This window comes from Littorina saxatilis, linkage group LG4, assembly GCF_037325665.1.
Source record: "Littorina saxatilis isolate snail1 linkage group LG4, US_GU_Lsax_2.0, whole genome shotgun sequence".
NCBI lineage: Eukaryota > Metazoa > Mollusca > Gastropoda > Littorinimorpha > Littorinidae > Littorina > Littorina saxatilis.
The window spans coordinates 7,595,151-7,609,898 of NC_090248.1; the positions used below are offsets into that span (position 1 = coordinate 7,595,151).

The 14,748-nt window shown below is 41.8% G+C and overlaps 2 protein-coding genes across 3 annotated transcripts in view; one reads left to right on the forward strand and one right to left on the reverse strand.

Annotated features, from left to right (window-relative positions):
* LOC138963868 (G-protein coupled receptor moody-like) overlaps positions 1 to 12,049 on the reverse strand; it is a 60,505-nt gene extending 48,456 nt beyond the window's left edge. The window contains exon 1 of the mRNA XM_070335724.1: positions 11,124 to 12,049. The gene's annotated coding sequence lies outside the window, so the exon portion shown is untranslated. The remainder of the gene's footprint in view (positions 1 to 11,123) is intronic.
* The window catches only part of LOC138963865 (histone deacetylase 6-like), a 271,276-nt gene that overhangs the window by 195,128 nt on the left and 61,400 nt on the right, over positions 1 to 14,748 (forward strand). The gene's annotated exons all lie outside the window — the stretch shown is intronic.

Consider the following 14,748-nt stretch of genomic DNA (forward strand, 5'->3'; position numbering starts at 1 on the left):
TTGGAATTATGAGAGACAAAATGTCGAGGTCGAATTTAACCTTCTTTGCCTCCCTGAGTTGCAAGAATCACATATCTTGGTAGGCGTGATAGTACTCTGTGTGTGTGTGTGTGTGTGTGTGTGTGTATCACACTGTGGCAGTATTATTCCCAGGCACAGTGACACAGTCCTTCTCATCAAAACAGTTCGTCACGTGATTCACACACTGTGGCAGTAGAAACAGTATGCATTCAGAACCTTGACATTTGTAAAGCAATACATATAATATTATGAATCTGTTATGTGTTTTGTTAAAGGTTTTTTTTTTAAAACTTTGTTACCTTTTTTTATATTTATTTTAATTTTTTTTTTAAACATTACTCAGTATCCTTCGGTTATTTAAACAAATCTTTTTCACATGATTGTTTCAATTTGTAAAAAAACCAATTCGTTCCATAAACTAACCTTGCATGGTTTTTGAGTCACTTGAGAAAATGTGACTCTATGTAATCGGTCAGTGTTAGTCTGTCCGGCCGGCCGGCTGTCCGGCCGGCCGGCCGTCCGTCCGGCCGGCCGTCCGGCCGGCCGTCCGGCCGGCCGTCCGTAGACACCACCTTAACGTTGGACTTTTCTCGGAAACTATCAAAGCGATCGGGCTCATATTTTGTTTAGTCGTGACCTCCAATGACCTCTACACTTTAACGATGGTTTCGTTGACCTTTGACCTTTTTCAAGGTCACAGGTCAGCGTCAAAGGAAAAATTAGACATTTTATATCTTTGACAAAGTTCATCGGATGTGATTGAAACTTTGTAGGATTATTCTTTACATCAAAGTATTTACATCTGTAGCCTTTTACGAACGTTATCAGAAAAACAAGGGAGATAACTAGCCTTTTCTGTTCGGCAACACACAACTTAACGTTGGGCTTTTCTCGGAAACTATAAAAGTGACCGGGCTCAAATTTTATGTGAACGTGACTCCCAGTGACCTCTACACTTTGACGTCTGCTTTGGTGACCTTTGACCTTTTTCAAGGTCACAGGTATGTCTTGAAGGAAAAAAATTGAAATATCATATCTCTGAAACTATTCATCGGATTTGATTCAAACTTTATAGGATTATTCTTTACATCAAATTATTTACATCTGTATTGTGTTGTGAATAGCAATTTCTTCCTGTCCATCTGATGCCTCATATAATATTCAGAACTGCGAAAGTGACTCGATCGAGCGTTTGCTCTTCTTGTCTTAGATTCTATTTCATGACAGAAAAGACTCATTTCGTCAACAACAACAAAAATCCAATATGCACTGTTTTCGCACGCGGTGTCACATAATTATGTTCGAACCGCAGCATGCTTCCTCTGCTCCAGTTGAGCAAAGGGCGGGGACGTATAGCTCAGTTGGTAGCGCGCTGGCTTTGTAGCCAGTTGGTCGCTATCAGCGTGGGTTCGATCCCCACGTTCGGCGAGAGATTTATTTCTCGGGGTCAACTTTGTGCAGACTCTCTTCGGTGTCCGAACACCCCCGTGTGCACACACATGCGCACGAAAAAGATCCCACGTTCTCAGCGAAAGTCTCAGGGCTTGAAAAACAGACACGCATGCATCATCTCTCGTCTCTGATTATCATGATCGTATTTCGATACTTTGACGAGACAAACCCAATGCTGGTGTGTCGAAGAAGACAGCCACAGCGGGCTTGTTCGAATCAAAGTATCACACCATATCTTCAGCGTATTACCAATACCTGTCCCAATAATAGACCAGTTGGTCTAAGAGGACGTTAAACCCTAATAGTCAGTCAGTTAGTTAAGCAACACAGTACTGCATTCCATTAAGTGTGAATGTGTACTCTTGGCAACATGACAAGTGGTTCACGTCATGCAATTCTCACACTGCAGAGCTCATCGAATGTAGCAGCCATCTCTTCACGCCCAAGGGTAGTGGTGGACAATTGGTGAAAGCAGCGAGTTAATTAAATAATAACAGAAGCATTGTGAAGCTGTCATACAACCACAGCGTGTCGACGCAATGTTAAAGGCATACTATTGATCTGCCCGTTTTGGGGGAGTTTCTTGGAAATTTGACGAATTTGAAGAATCTGGGGAATCCACTTCAATTCAGTTCAATACAATAAAACTTTGTTATCTGAATGCAACAAACAGAATGTTTTCTTTTGGCTCGTGTACGAAGTAACATCACATAAAAACACATTTTCAAAACACTTAGAACCTTATTGAAGACGCACACGGCACGATTTGCTCTCATACGAACCACCAGCATGGTCATTAATTAAATCAAACTCACATTTAGTGAATGAGCTTCAGAGCGTCGCCTCGGCGCAGGAGACAAAAAGTATCACAGGCGCCACCTGTCGGCAGGACTGATTCCGCCCTTAATGACGCGGCAGCCTAGGAACACTACCAAACAAGAGTAGTAACTCCAGGTGGCATCCAACGCAACGCTTCAAAGAGTGCCCATGCTGTGCCTACTTTACGACAATTGTATTAAGCTTTCAAAACAATTTATTTTGCCAAGTGAAGGTTGTCTTCCTGCGCGGTAGCGTCATTTGTAACTTAGAATCTTATGCTACGTATAAATACCCGTGTGACCTGGAATAATAGGCCGTGAAAGGTGGATGCAGCGCCTATACTATAGGCTGTTGATCTACTGGCCGATGAGAATGCGTGATATATTGTGTAAAAAATTCCATCTCACACGGCATTAATAGGTAACATGCGCCTTGAGTCGTCTTGTGTGGTGAGATACGTGCGCGATATAAATCCTCGTAAATAAATAAATAAAAAATAAATAAATAACTTCGGAAGCGATTTGCAGGCTTGATCGAGGGCCTTTTTTTCTTCTTAGATATAATCCCTTTAAGTAATAATAGAAGCGTTGTGAAGCTGTCATAACAACCACGGCGCGTTGACGTAATATTAATATTGTACTTTTGATTGGATGTAGGGTGGCAGTATGCGATGCGCATAGAGCGGCATTTCTTATTGCGAAAGTCGTTATTTAAAGGCCCACTCCGCCTGGTTAAAAACAGTTCGCGAGACGAAAATGATTGCAGATTGGCCGACTTCGACGGTGATCTCCGTTCTGTTCTTCACAGTTATGATAAAGACATGGTTCTAAGGTCAAAACAAGTCGAAATTTTGGGACTGCCGCCGGAAGGAGACCGTAATATATGGTTTCATCACTGTCAACTGGTTACAGAAAAAATCGTCTGCTCCAGTGAGCGTCGAAACCAAACGGTTGATTATGACGTGACACTTTTGCCATATTTAGAGTTGTTTGCACAGTAAATACAGCCGCGAAAAATAGCTCGCTTGAAACTTTCTTACATATCAATTCCTTTGTAAGTTAAAAATTACAAAACACCATGAAAAATCATTATCGACGATCGCGAATCTGCTTATATCAATAATACATTACAAAAAGCTCTAAATATGTTAAAAAATCGGTTTCCTTGCCAGACAATGATTATCACATTTGCTAAGAATCAAAAACATGAAAGGTTAGTTTAACTCATTATCTCCCAGGTACGGATATATCCGTACCCACTCATATGGTTCTACCTGACCAGGTACGGATATATCCGCTCAGACTATTAGCTTCAGTCGCTTCCTGTAAGGTCCTGCATTCCAGCGTATTGATACACAGTTACTACACAGTTACCACAATTCTGAGTGACTAAAAAAAACTTAGTCAACATAGGTGGGGTAGAAAGTGTTAAAGGAGGTGTAAACATACACAAAACAAAGCGAACCATTCACAAGCACATCCACAAAATGTTTTTTGCAGTGAACGGACGTTTTCAAATAATCATGAGACACAAAATAATAATAATAATACTAATATTAATAAATGAGCATTTATATAGCGCAACATCATAACTTTACAATTATGCTCTTTGCGCTTGGCACATTTAAAATTAAATTAAAACACAGTTATACAAGCATTTACATCTACATTCATAGTAGAGGAACTTAGCTGAGCAGGCGTTTAATTCTAGGTCCCACTATCACGAATATTTTGACGAACGAGTGACCACGATTTTGCCACAACGATGTTTTCCACGAATGATAATGACCCCGGTGTCAATTTGCTAAATGAACCCACCACAAAATTCCCAACGCACAGGAAGCCGCATAGTGCTTTTAGTTATGCGCTATAGAAATCTCCTTAATAAATAAATAAATAAAGCCGCCAGGATGTTGGTATTTCAAGTGAAAAGCCTGGAGAGATTTGCGGGGTTGCACAATATCGTTTACACGGCGAAGAATGGAAGTGTGATTGGTCATTATAGTTATGGGGCATTCTGGGTTAAATAATTGCACGTGCGTCGAAATTACGACACAGCAAGTGTCCCATAGAAGTCGTTAGGTCCGATTTTCCAGAAACACCATACATACGAGGTATCTGGGAACACCTCCGCGCGGAGGGGTTTTGCGGCCAGCACAGCAAAGAGAAAGAGGGAAATTTGTCTCGGGCTCGCGCGGCAGCAAGCATTATGTCTCTATACTGGAAATACTTCATGAAGGGCCCGTCGGGCAATCAAGCTTTAAACAACATCAGTGTCTGCAGTAACGAAACTAATCGCCGTTTTATGCGTCCCGGTAAACAGGACACAGAGGTCATGTGACGAGAGTTATGGGACACATCACCTGTCCGCTTCCCATCCCGAAACCCTCTGAATGATGCTTTGTCATTCACGACTGTCCGTGCCATCGATTGCTTAGTTCACAACACCAGAGACATTCTATCTATGTCTCTGACAACACGCAGCATTTCCGCCTGCAGTTTGCAGTCAGAGCGTTGACGATTCCTGTGTATTGGGTAATTGATTTGTCGTAGATTCTGGTGTTAGTAGTTGTCTGTCATTGATTTGCTAAATCAGTATGCATGGGAATTCTCGATCCATAAATGATGTTTACGTCTAGACTAGAAAGTTCTTGTCAATGCATGGTTTGCTGTGAGGCTGTCTGGTATACAGAGGGAACTGCTTGTAATCAGGCTCCCATGAGAAGTTGCATTTCATTAAAGGCACAGATACAGGTACAAATGTGATAATTGTAGGCTTATACTAGTGATTACTGTGTGTGATACATGAAATGTGATATGAATGCTGTTTTTATATGTTATACTCTTACTTTCTCCCAAGCGCAAGACAAATTCTTCTATGAAAATTGAAGCCAATAAAATTTGAGTTGAGTTGAGTTGAGTTGAGCTCACAGCCTTCGTTTTGCGTTTTTGTTGCAGCTGAGTGCATTTACAGTTCAAAAATCCTCCTATGGTAGTAAAACAAACCCAAAACTAGCCAACGACGACATCTGTGAAGCTCGACAGTTTCTTGTTCACGCGAGTGCATAAATTAACCTAGTTATTACGTGGTGTTTGGTCGGAGTTCGATTCAACTGAGTGATTCCGGCCTCCATTTTGTTTTACACAAACTCATGATGATGTCTGACATAGTTTGCTAGTGACGTGTCTTTTTGTGCATGATGTGGTGATCTACCTGATCTAAATTTAGATCCAAAAATAGGTCAAGACCAGCCGGGTCCGAGTACGAAATTAATTCGTAAAAAAAAATCGCAGTTCTTGACTCTTTGGGTGCAAGTCAATGAAACTTGGTAGTTCTTCTAACGGATAGCTGCCTGAGGTATGACTAAAAGCCCCAGGGGCTCCGTGCACCTGGATTTGACAAGTTCAGTACCTTTAATGGAAGGGCAAAGCCGACCAGAAACAGAATTGTCAGCTTTAATTTGCATACTTATGGAACAAATAAATCCAAAAACAAAGAGACTGCCAACGTTCCAAAATTCAGAATAAAAAAAAATAATATAATGAATGTATTGGTATTAAATAGTGAATGTGTTGTTTTGTCAATAACAAACGTTCCGACAACCTACCTTTCTTACTTATGGAAAGTCAGAAGGTTGAACGTTTGCTCAACAATGGCATTAAGCTCAACCATCTTCTGAATGCTTGAGCAACTAATTCGGAAAGCTTAAAGGTTGAAGAATGCAACCAGAAATCTCAAAGCTCCTTGAACTAAAGCAGTAACTTTGCAGAACTAAGGCAGGAAGCAGAAATCTTGAAATTTAAAGAACTAATGTAATAAACTTAAAAGTTTTAAGGACTGAAGCAGAATACTGACAGTTTGAAAAACTCAGAGAGAAACCTACAACTTTGAGGAAGTAAAGCAGAAAGTATAAAGTTTGCAGGTGTCAGCAGACAACTGAATTATAGGCTGAACGTTGTTGAAGTTAAGTCGGGTAACGGAAAGTTTCCAGAACTAAGTCAAGAATACAGAAATTTCTTTTCGGCCGTCTCGATCCGCATGAAGGAATCGATAATGTGGACGCTGGGTTCTTGGACCAACTGGAAAGTCTTTGGATTGACTTGTTAACGATAATGTAGACGCTGGGTCCTTGGACCAACTGGAAAGTCTTTGGATTGACTTGTTAACGATGATGTAGAACGCTGGGTCCTTTGACCAACTGGACAGTCTTTGGATTGACTTGTTAACGATAATGTAGAACGCTGGGTCCTTGGACCAACTGGACAGTCTTTGGATTGACTTGTTAACGATAATGTAGAACGCTGGGTCCTTGGACCAACTGGAAAGTCTTTGGATTGACTTGTTAACGATAATGTAGAACGCTGGGTCCTTGGACCAACTGGAAAGTCTTTGGATTGACTTGTTAACGATAATGTAGAACGCTGGGTCCTTGGACCAACTGGAAAGTCTTTGGATTGACTTGTTAACGATAATGTAGAACGCTGGGTCCTTGGACCAACTGGAAAGTCTTTGGATTGACTTGTTAACGATAATGTAGAACGCTGGGTCCTTGGACCAACTGGAAAGTCTTTGGATTGACTTGTTAACGATAATGTAGAACGCTGGGTCCTTGGACCAACTGGACAGTCTTTGGATTGACTTGTTAACGATAATGTAGACGCTGGGTCCGTGGACCAACTGGAAAGTCTTTGGATTGACTTGTTAACGATAATGCCTGTAGCGCAAGTACGTTCCTGTAAGCAAGGCAGGTGCATTTTAGTTAGAGGCACTTACCTTATTGTGTAGACCATCTTATAATTGACCACAGATCTGTGGTTGAGGCGAGAGCAACTTACACACATACAAAAGATCAGACGTCTGGCTGCTTCCTGTGCAGTGGGACAGGCACGGTTGGCCTAGTGGTAAGGCGTCCGCCCCGTGATCGGGAGGTCGTGGGTTCGAACCCCGGCCGGGTCATACCTAAGACTTTAAAATTGGCAATCTAGTGGCTGCTCCGCCTGGCGTCTGGCATTATGGGGTTAGTGCTAGGACTGGTTGGTCCGGTGTCAGAATAATGTGACTGGGTGAGACATGAAGCCTGTGCTGCGACTTCTGTCTTGTGTGTGGCGCACGTTATATGTCAAAGCAGCACCGCCCTAATATGGCCCTTCGTGGTCGGCTGGGCGTTAAGTAACCAAACAAACAAATTCCTGTGCAGTGGGAAGTTTCGAATGTATTTATTTCGTAATTGGCAGCGATGTCAATCTACGAAATGATTTCAGCACAACCTTAGTCAACACAAAACTTCAGGTCGGTTTTCTTCTGGTTGGTTTATTTCTATCTCTATATATATCTAGTTGTATTTGTCGCTTTTCCAGTTCAAAGACTTTTCGGTCGAGGATCCGCGAAGGTGTTACATTAATAAGCTATTAATAGTAATCTAAAAGCTTACCTTTATTGGTTTTAAATCTGGTTGTTTGGACTGTCGGCAGTACGGATGCCTGATGAGTGTTAAAAAAAAAGTTATTGTTTTTTTAGATGTTTTAAAATATTTTTATTTTATTTAATTTTAATTTTATGGCATATGTTTTATTTTACTTATTCATTTTTATTTATTTTTATTTACCGCTACCGCTTTAGTGTTTGTAATTCGTGTGAAGATTTGCTGACTGTGGAAGGTCAGAGTGACCTGTACGACTTTGAGCACCTGGCTGCCATGTGGGCATGGTAGCAGGTGTAAATGTCAGGTGGCATTGTGCTCTGCTACGCAGTCATCTCTTCTCTGCCCGTGTTTCCACATAGCACACAGTTCTCAAAAGCTAGCGAATACTTGTGACGGAATTCTTGGCATGTGAGATGTCTCGCATGCGAACTGTGTGGAAAGCTACTGGAAATGTATCATTTGTGTAACGTTGACTTTGCTGACTAGTTTGTTGTGAATCACACATTCAGCGTTCTCCGCCCTGGCGCGAATAGACGATGGTCGGAAATAACTCTGTTGGGTTTGTATGCGTTGTGAAAGAGTGAATGCCTTTGCTTTCAGTGAGTCAAACTTTCTCACGTGACATCACAGGCCAGTCACTCGCGAGGGGTGTGCCTGAAACACGCGGACAAAGAGCACGTGAAAAAAGCTTGCTTCACTAAAATCAAGAGTATTCACTTTTACACAACCCATACAAACCCGGCAGACTTATTTCCGGAATTTGTCTATTAAAAAATGTAAACAAGAAATTCCTCCGATAGGAAAAACACCCCCGTCAAAGGGAAATAACCTTCTCAGTTGGTGGCAGTGAGAATGGTTATTTCCCTTTGACCAACGGGGGTGTCCCTCTATAAGTCCTTGTATAATGTTAATCCACCAATAACTCCCTAACCGTGTGTTTGACTGGTCCCAATTTTTGTAAGGACCGTCTCAGGAATGTATAGAACCTGTTCACCAAGTTTGGTGACGATCGGTCCGTTCATTCTTGAGATCTACTTGCGAACACAAACACACAAACACATCGACCGAATCCTATACACACCCCTATACCGGGGGTGTAAAAAACCACTAATATTGTTTATAACTTTTTTCACTGGCGCCATGGCATATTGTGAAACTCAGTCAAGCTATGTAGGTTCTTCGCCGTAGATGCGGAAATTGCTCTGTTAGAAACACGAAGATTAGTATAGCACTACCAAGAACTCGAGTTAATTTCTTCTGTCAGTTGATAAGGATTGCAATCTTGGGTAGATTCATGATTGAGTCGCCATGTTAGTCTACCGGAAATGGATCCACCAGCGCCGGTACGAAAAGCCAACAGAGACCTTTTTTTTCGTGTTTTTTTCTTCGTTATCCTAGACAGGAGATTGACTGCTTATCAGTACTCGAAAGACGCAGTAACAGAGTAGCTTTTTGTCGAAAGGGACTTGAGAACAATAAATATTTGTGTGTTCAGGATATTTTTTAGTGAAACGACTAAGGATGGTGTGGTATACGGGGAATTCAGGTGCAGAATTTCGCATTTACCCCCAACAACTATCGTCGAAACAAAAGTTACACTTACGCAAATCTTTTCAGTGTCATGCAGTTACAGATTCTGCGAAGATGAAGGAGACAAGAAAGTAGGATACAGTGCAAAAACATGATGAATAAAGGCGGTATGCTTAGTAATTGTATTTACCTGAACGCCTTACATTTACAATAACTGACATTTGTGTTGCGTAGGGAATGGAAAGCACTCTCGGCACACTACCACATGGCTTTCAAGTGACTGATGGCGTTAACCGGAATGCTACCAGAGAAATCTGAACATACCGGAAACGAAATCACATCCGGCCAAACTCACTGTTTGACAAATCGTCTGACAGACCTTTTCACACAAATAGTATACGTTATATTGTTGAACAAACTATGTCATTTTACACAGATCGAGAAAGCTATTGTTCTCCGAGAACGTGCGAGCACAAATGAAGAAGAAGAAAGGAACTCTTGGGGGTATTATATCTGAAAGAATTTGTATGTACAATTTCATGAAGATCGATCCAGTAGATTTCTGAGAATCGTTCCACACACACACACATACACACACACACACACACACACACACACACACACACACACACACACACACACACACACACACACACACACACCACTTTCACCACCAAAACCACCACCACCCTCGCCAGGAGAACAAGTCTATCTAAAAACATTTAACCAAAATTTGTCAGGTTTTTCATAACATTGCATGCAAGCAACAGCTTGACGTTTATTATGATGTGTGCATGTCATTGCTAGTTCAACTTGCTGTCAATGCATTTTTGATTATCTAGAGTAGCTGCAACACGCGTGTAGAGTGGTATAGACCGACGCCGGCCTTTCTTTTGTGATTGTTTTCCTGTTATGTATGTCGCTCTGTCTGTCTGTCTCTCTCCGCCGTCTCTCTCTCTCTCTCTCTCTCTCTCTCTCTCTCTCTCTCTCTCTCTCTCTCTCTCTTTTTCTGCGTTGTCAGTCTCTCTGTCTCTCTCTCTCTCGCTCTCTGCCTCTCTCTCTCTCTCTCTAACTCTCTCTCTCTCTCCTCTCCCTCTCTCTCTCTCTCTCTCTTCTCTCTCTCTCTCTCTCTCTCTCTCTCTCTCTCTCTCTCTCTCTCTCTCTCTCTCTCTCTCTCTCTCTCTCTCTCTCTCTCTGGTTCTCTTTTGTATTTTATATTCTGCATTCAGATTCTAGTTATGCATTACATTTCTGCCATTTGTCGTTAACATACCCTATTATCAGTGAACGAGCAGCAACAACAGGAAGTGTCGGTGTTTGTTATAAAGTTGATCTGAACACAGATCGCTGCTATAACATAGCTAAGTTGTGGCAACGAACGGAAATTAGCGTATTAATCTCTAGCTTGCATTCCGGACGTTTCTTGAGAACTGACGATGGGATGTCGCATTCCCCTGCAAAGGAAATTATTCTAAATTTTCAACGTTTCTGTTTTAATTGTTCAATCTTATGTTGCGCATTCACTGCGAAACTTCAAGATTTTGATGAAGCAAACTATCGATTAATAATTGTAAGAGGGAAATTTAGTAGCGAAGCACTGTATGAATATTTCCAGAGTTACGGCAGATAATGCCACAGGGCGTAGCGAAGACATACTTACGTCAGAAAAGCATCACAGAAACAGGACGAACACAATAAGTAAAAGAAACCCAACAACTATGAGATAAAATTGATCTCAGAAGACTACAATGCAAAAAGCAGTTCATTACGAGAAGGTCGCAATGGTGAAGTAAACAATTAAAATAAAATAGATGTAAAAAAAAAAAAGTTAAAGATAGAATGGATGTCACAAGCACAGGAGTATAAAGCAGTCATTTACCTGAACAGTCAGAAGGTCGAATCAGTGCAGTTTCGATCCATATCTAGTCTGCAGCTGGAATCGGATACCTCATGAGCACACTCAGCAACAATTAATTTATCCATGTTTCACTCTCTCAGGCAATACCGACACAGGAAGTTCAGTTCTCTAATGCACTGTTTTTCTTCACTGGCGACTTTCCTTGCAATACGCATATCCAAAATTTGTTCCTTCCTGAGGCACTGTCTCTCTTCCTTGTCGACTTTTAAGTTTGATCGAAGTCAATGTTTGAAGCGCACGCACACATCTGAAGTTCAGTTCTCTCTGAGGCACTGTCTCTCTTCACTGGCGACTTTAACGTTTTTATGGAAGTGACTGCTTGCCACAGCATCTCAGATTTAACTGAGAATCAGGCTGACAAGACAAGACCAAGCGCACACTCGCGCTGGTGGAGTCGCACACAAAATGTGACCGAGACACATATATAACAGTGGAGCGCTGTTCGTTCGGCGTTGTGGAAATGCGTGCTTGGTTCCTCTTGTCGTTGGCATACAAAGTCTCCACTGATTAGTTGGGATGTGCCGCTACCACCAACTCGACACATTTACATACTCAAATACACAGCCACATCCTCAAATATACACTGTATACTCAAATATATATATATATATACACAAGGCCTAATTCAAGTGTAGAGTGGCAGCACTGCGGCCTGGCCAAACACACACACGGGTATGCAGTGTATGCATTAGTCAAGGGCTATGCGCTCACACTTCGACACTGAGTATTTTTTGTCACATTTTTTGTGTGTATAAAGTTTGCTTTATGTACTTTTTCGTAGAGAGCTGTGCTAGCTCTTTTCTGTTCGTGTTCATGTGGATTTTTAAAGCTGAATAATTATTCCTTTGAGACTGCAGCTGAAAAGCACGATATAATAGGCTGTTGATGTCAACTCGACTCCCCAAACGGCACATAAATGGACGCCAAATGCCAATGACACATTTTCTCGACCTGTAAGTTTTTGAATGAATGCTTATTTGCACTTGTATGACGGCACGATTTTTTGTTCTCATCGTGTCGATGCTGTTTTCAAATGCTTGAAAACTTAAAGATTTTCCTTAGAGGTATATTTACATAGGTGGGGAGAATTTTATTTGCATTAAAATATATCGTGCAGTCTCATGCACTTTCCAATACCGTCCAGTCAAACAAAACGCGAAAGCCAGTCCCCATCTTTGTCTGCGTTGAACTCAGATTGTTCATCATTTTCAAACGGAGTTACGAGTATGTCACTGCAAAAGTCTACCGCGCTCAAATCTATTGATATTTCATCTGTGTGTGGCAATTTTCCTTCGGGTATATTCCAGCAACATCATCCATAAGCCTGCAGTAGGAATGCGAACGTTTCTGGTGTTTTCTTTTCACTTGAAAATCAAACTCAGAACTCCGTGCGCAACTGCTTAATAAGATTTGGTGACTATTTAACAAATCACGAAATGCAGCAATAAGTCCACACGTAAGCAGTCCTGATATTAAACCACGTAATGAAGAAAACTAGTGCGAGAAAAAAAAAACACATCCGTGCAGGAAATAGCGAATATAGCGCTTGCATCAATCAGTGTTTCTGAGACATCTTCGGCAAACCCACATTTTTCATTCTGCAGGTTTCTGAGACCTCTTCGCCATACCCTCGTATGTCACCCAGAAGGGGACTAACGCCCAGTTCTTCGAATTTCTGAATGCACTACGACAACACAGAACATGCAGTACCTAAAACCAACAACACAGGCTTCCTCACTCGCTGAATCTTTGCAGCTAGCAGATGTAAGTGTTCACTGGAAGGCGTTTAGTAACGGAGTGAAACTAACTTCGCAGCGTGTAGGACAAATAACATGTGAATGTTTTCTACCACATGACTATGATTCGCTCAACTAGCACAGTGGTGATGGACAGCTAGAGGAGGGTTTCCCAAGTTTTCAATATCTTGCGTAAGACGTTTCAGTAGTTATAGTCACATGATTCTACTCCATGATTTGCAGCGTTTGGTAGCCAGAACATGTGAATGCTCGTCTTTAGGCATACGACAAGATATGAGTTTGTGATTTGCCGCACAGACAATACATTTTACTGCTACAATAATAATTTGTATTTCGTAACTCTTTGTTGCTTTTTCCCCAGGCATTTCAGTAGTCACAGAATTGGACTGATTTGCAACGCGAAGAAGCAAGAAAACTGTTGCTTATGCTTTATGTTTGAGTGTGTGATTTGCTGAACTGGCAGCATAGTGATAGATGAATAATAGGAAACAGCGAGAGTAGGGTTCTGTGGCTGATCTGTCTTTCGTAACACTGCGTTGTCTCAGTCACATGCTAATCGGACTGACTTCGCGACGTCAAAGATGCTCTGTCGATAAGAGCGAACATGAACACGCGAATAGAATGCATATGACTCGTGTTTTTCGCTTCTTTTATTTTCAAGGCTTACTTGTCTTTCGTATTTTTACATTTAGTCAAGTTTTGACTAAATGTTTTAACGTAGAGGGGGGAATCGAGACGAGGGTCGTGGTGTATGTGCGTGTACCTGTCTGTGTGTGTGTGTGTGTGTGTGTAGAGCGATTCAGACTAAACTACTGGACCGATCTTTATGAAATTTGACATGAGAGTTCCTGGGTATGAAATCCCCGAACGTTTTTTTCATTTTTTTGATAAATGTCTTTGATGACGTCATATCCGGCTTTTCGTGAAAGTTGAGGCGGCTCTGTCACGCCCTCATTTTTCAACCAAATTGGTTGAAATTTTGGTCGGGTAATGTTCGACGAAGCCAGGACTTTTTCCGGTGGGGAGATTTTCAAGGTCGCAACTGGGAGGTAGCAAAACACATTGATGTTAACACTGAACTGATACAAGGACAGCACACACTCAAAAACAAAGTCAAATTTTCACCTATGGAGGCTTCTTTGGGACCACAAACAAACAAATACAAAGGAAAACAAAAAGCAAAAGCATAAACAGCACAGAACCAAACAGGGGTTACAAGGTGGAGGGAACATAAGGAAGTTCTGATGTTAAAACTCGTCAGTGTCTCTTGGGCTCACAACCCAGCACAAGTCCAACTGACACAACTGATAGACAGCTAGAGTGGGCTTTCCCGGGTTTCATGGTCTTGGGCAAGGCTTCTTTAGGCGAATGGCCTGCCACGAGTTTGTGATCCGCCTATCTGACAGAACTGATAGACAGCTAGAGTGGGCTTTCCCGGGTTTCATGGTCTTGGGCAAGGCTTCTTTAGGCGAATGGCCTGCCACGAGTTTGTGATCCGCCTATCTGACAGAACTGATAGACAGCTAGAGTGGGCTTTCCCGGGTTTCATGGTCTTGGGCAAGGTTTCTTCAGGCGACTGGCCTGCCACGAGTTTGTGATCCGCCTATCTGACAGAACTGATAGACCGCTATAGTGCGGTTCCCCACGTTTACTTGTCTTGTGTGTTGCTTTTTCAGGAATACGCTGATATACCGCTATAGTCTTGTGTGTTGCTTCTTTGGAAATACCCCATTCCGCGAGTTTGCGACCCGTTTATTTGACAGTACTGATAGACAGCAGAACGGGCTTTCCGAAGTTGAACTGCATTTTGTGAGATTTCTTTTTTTGAG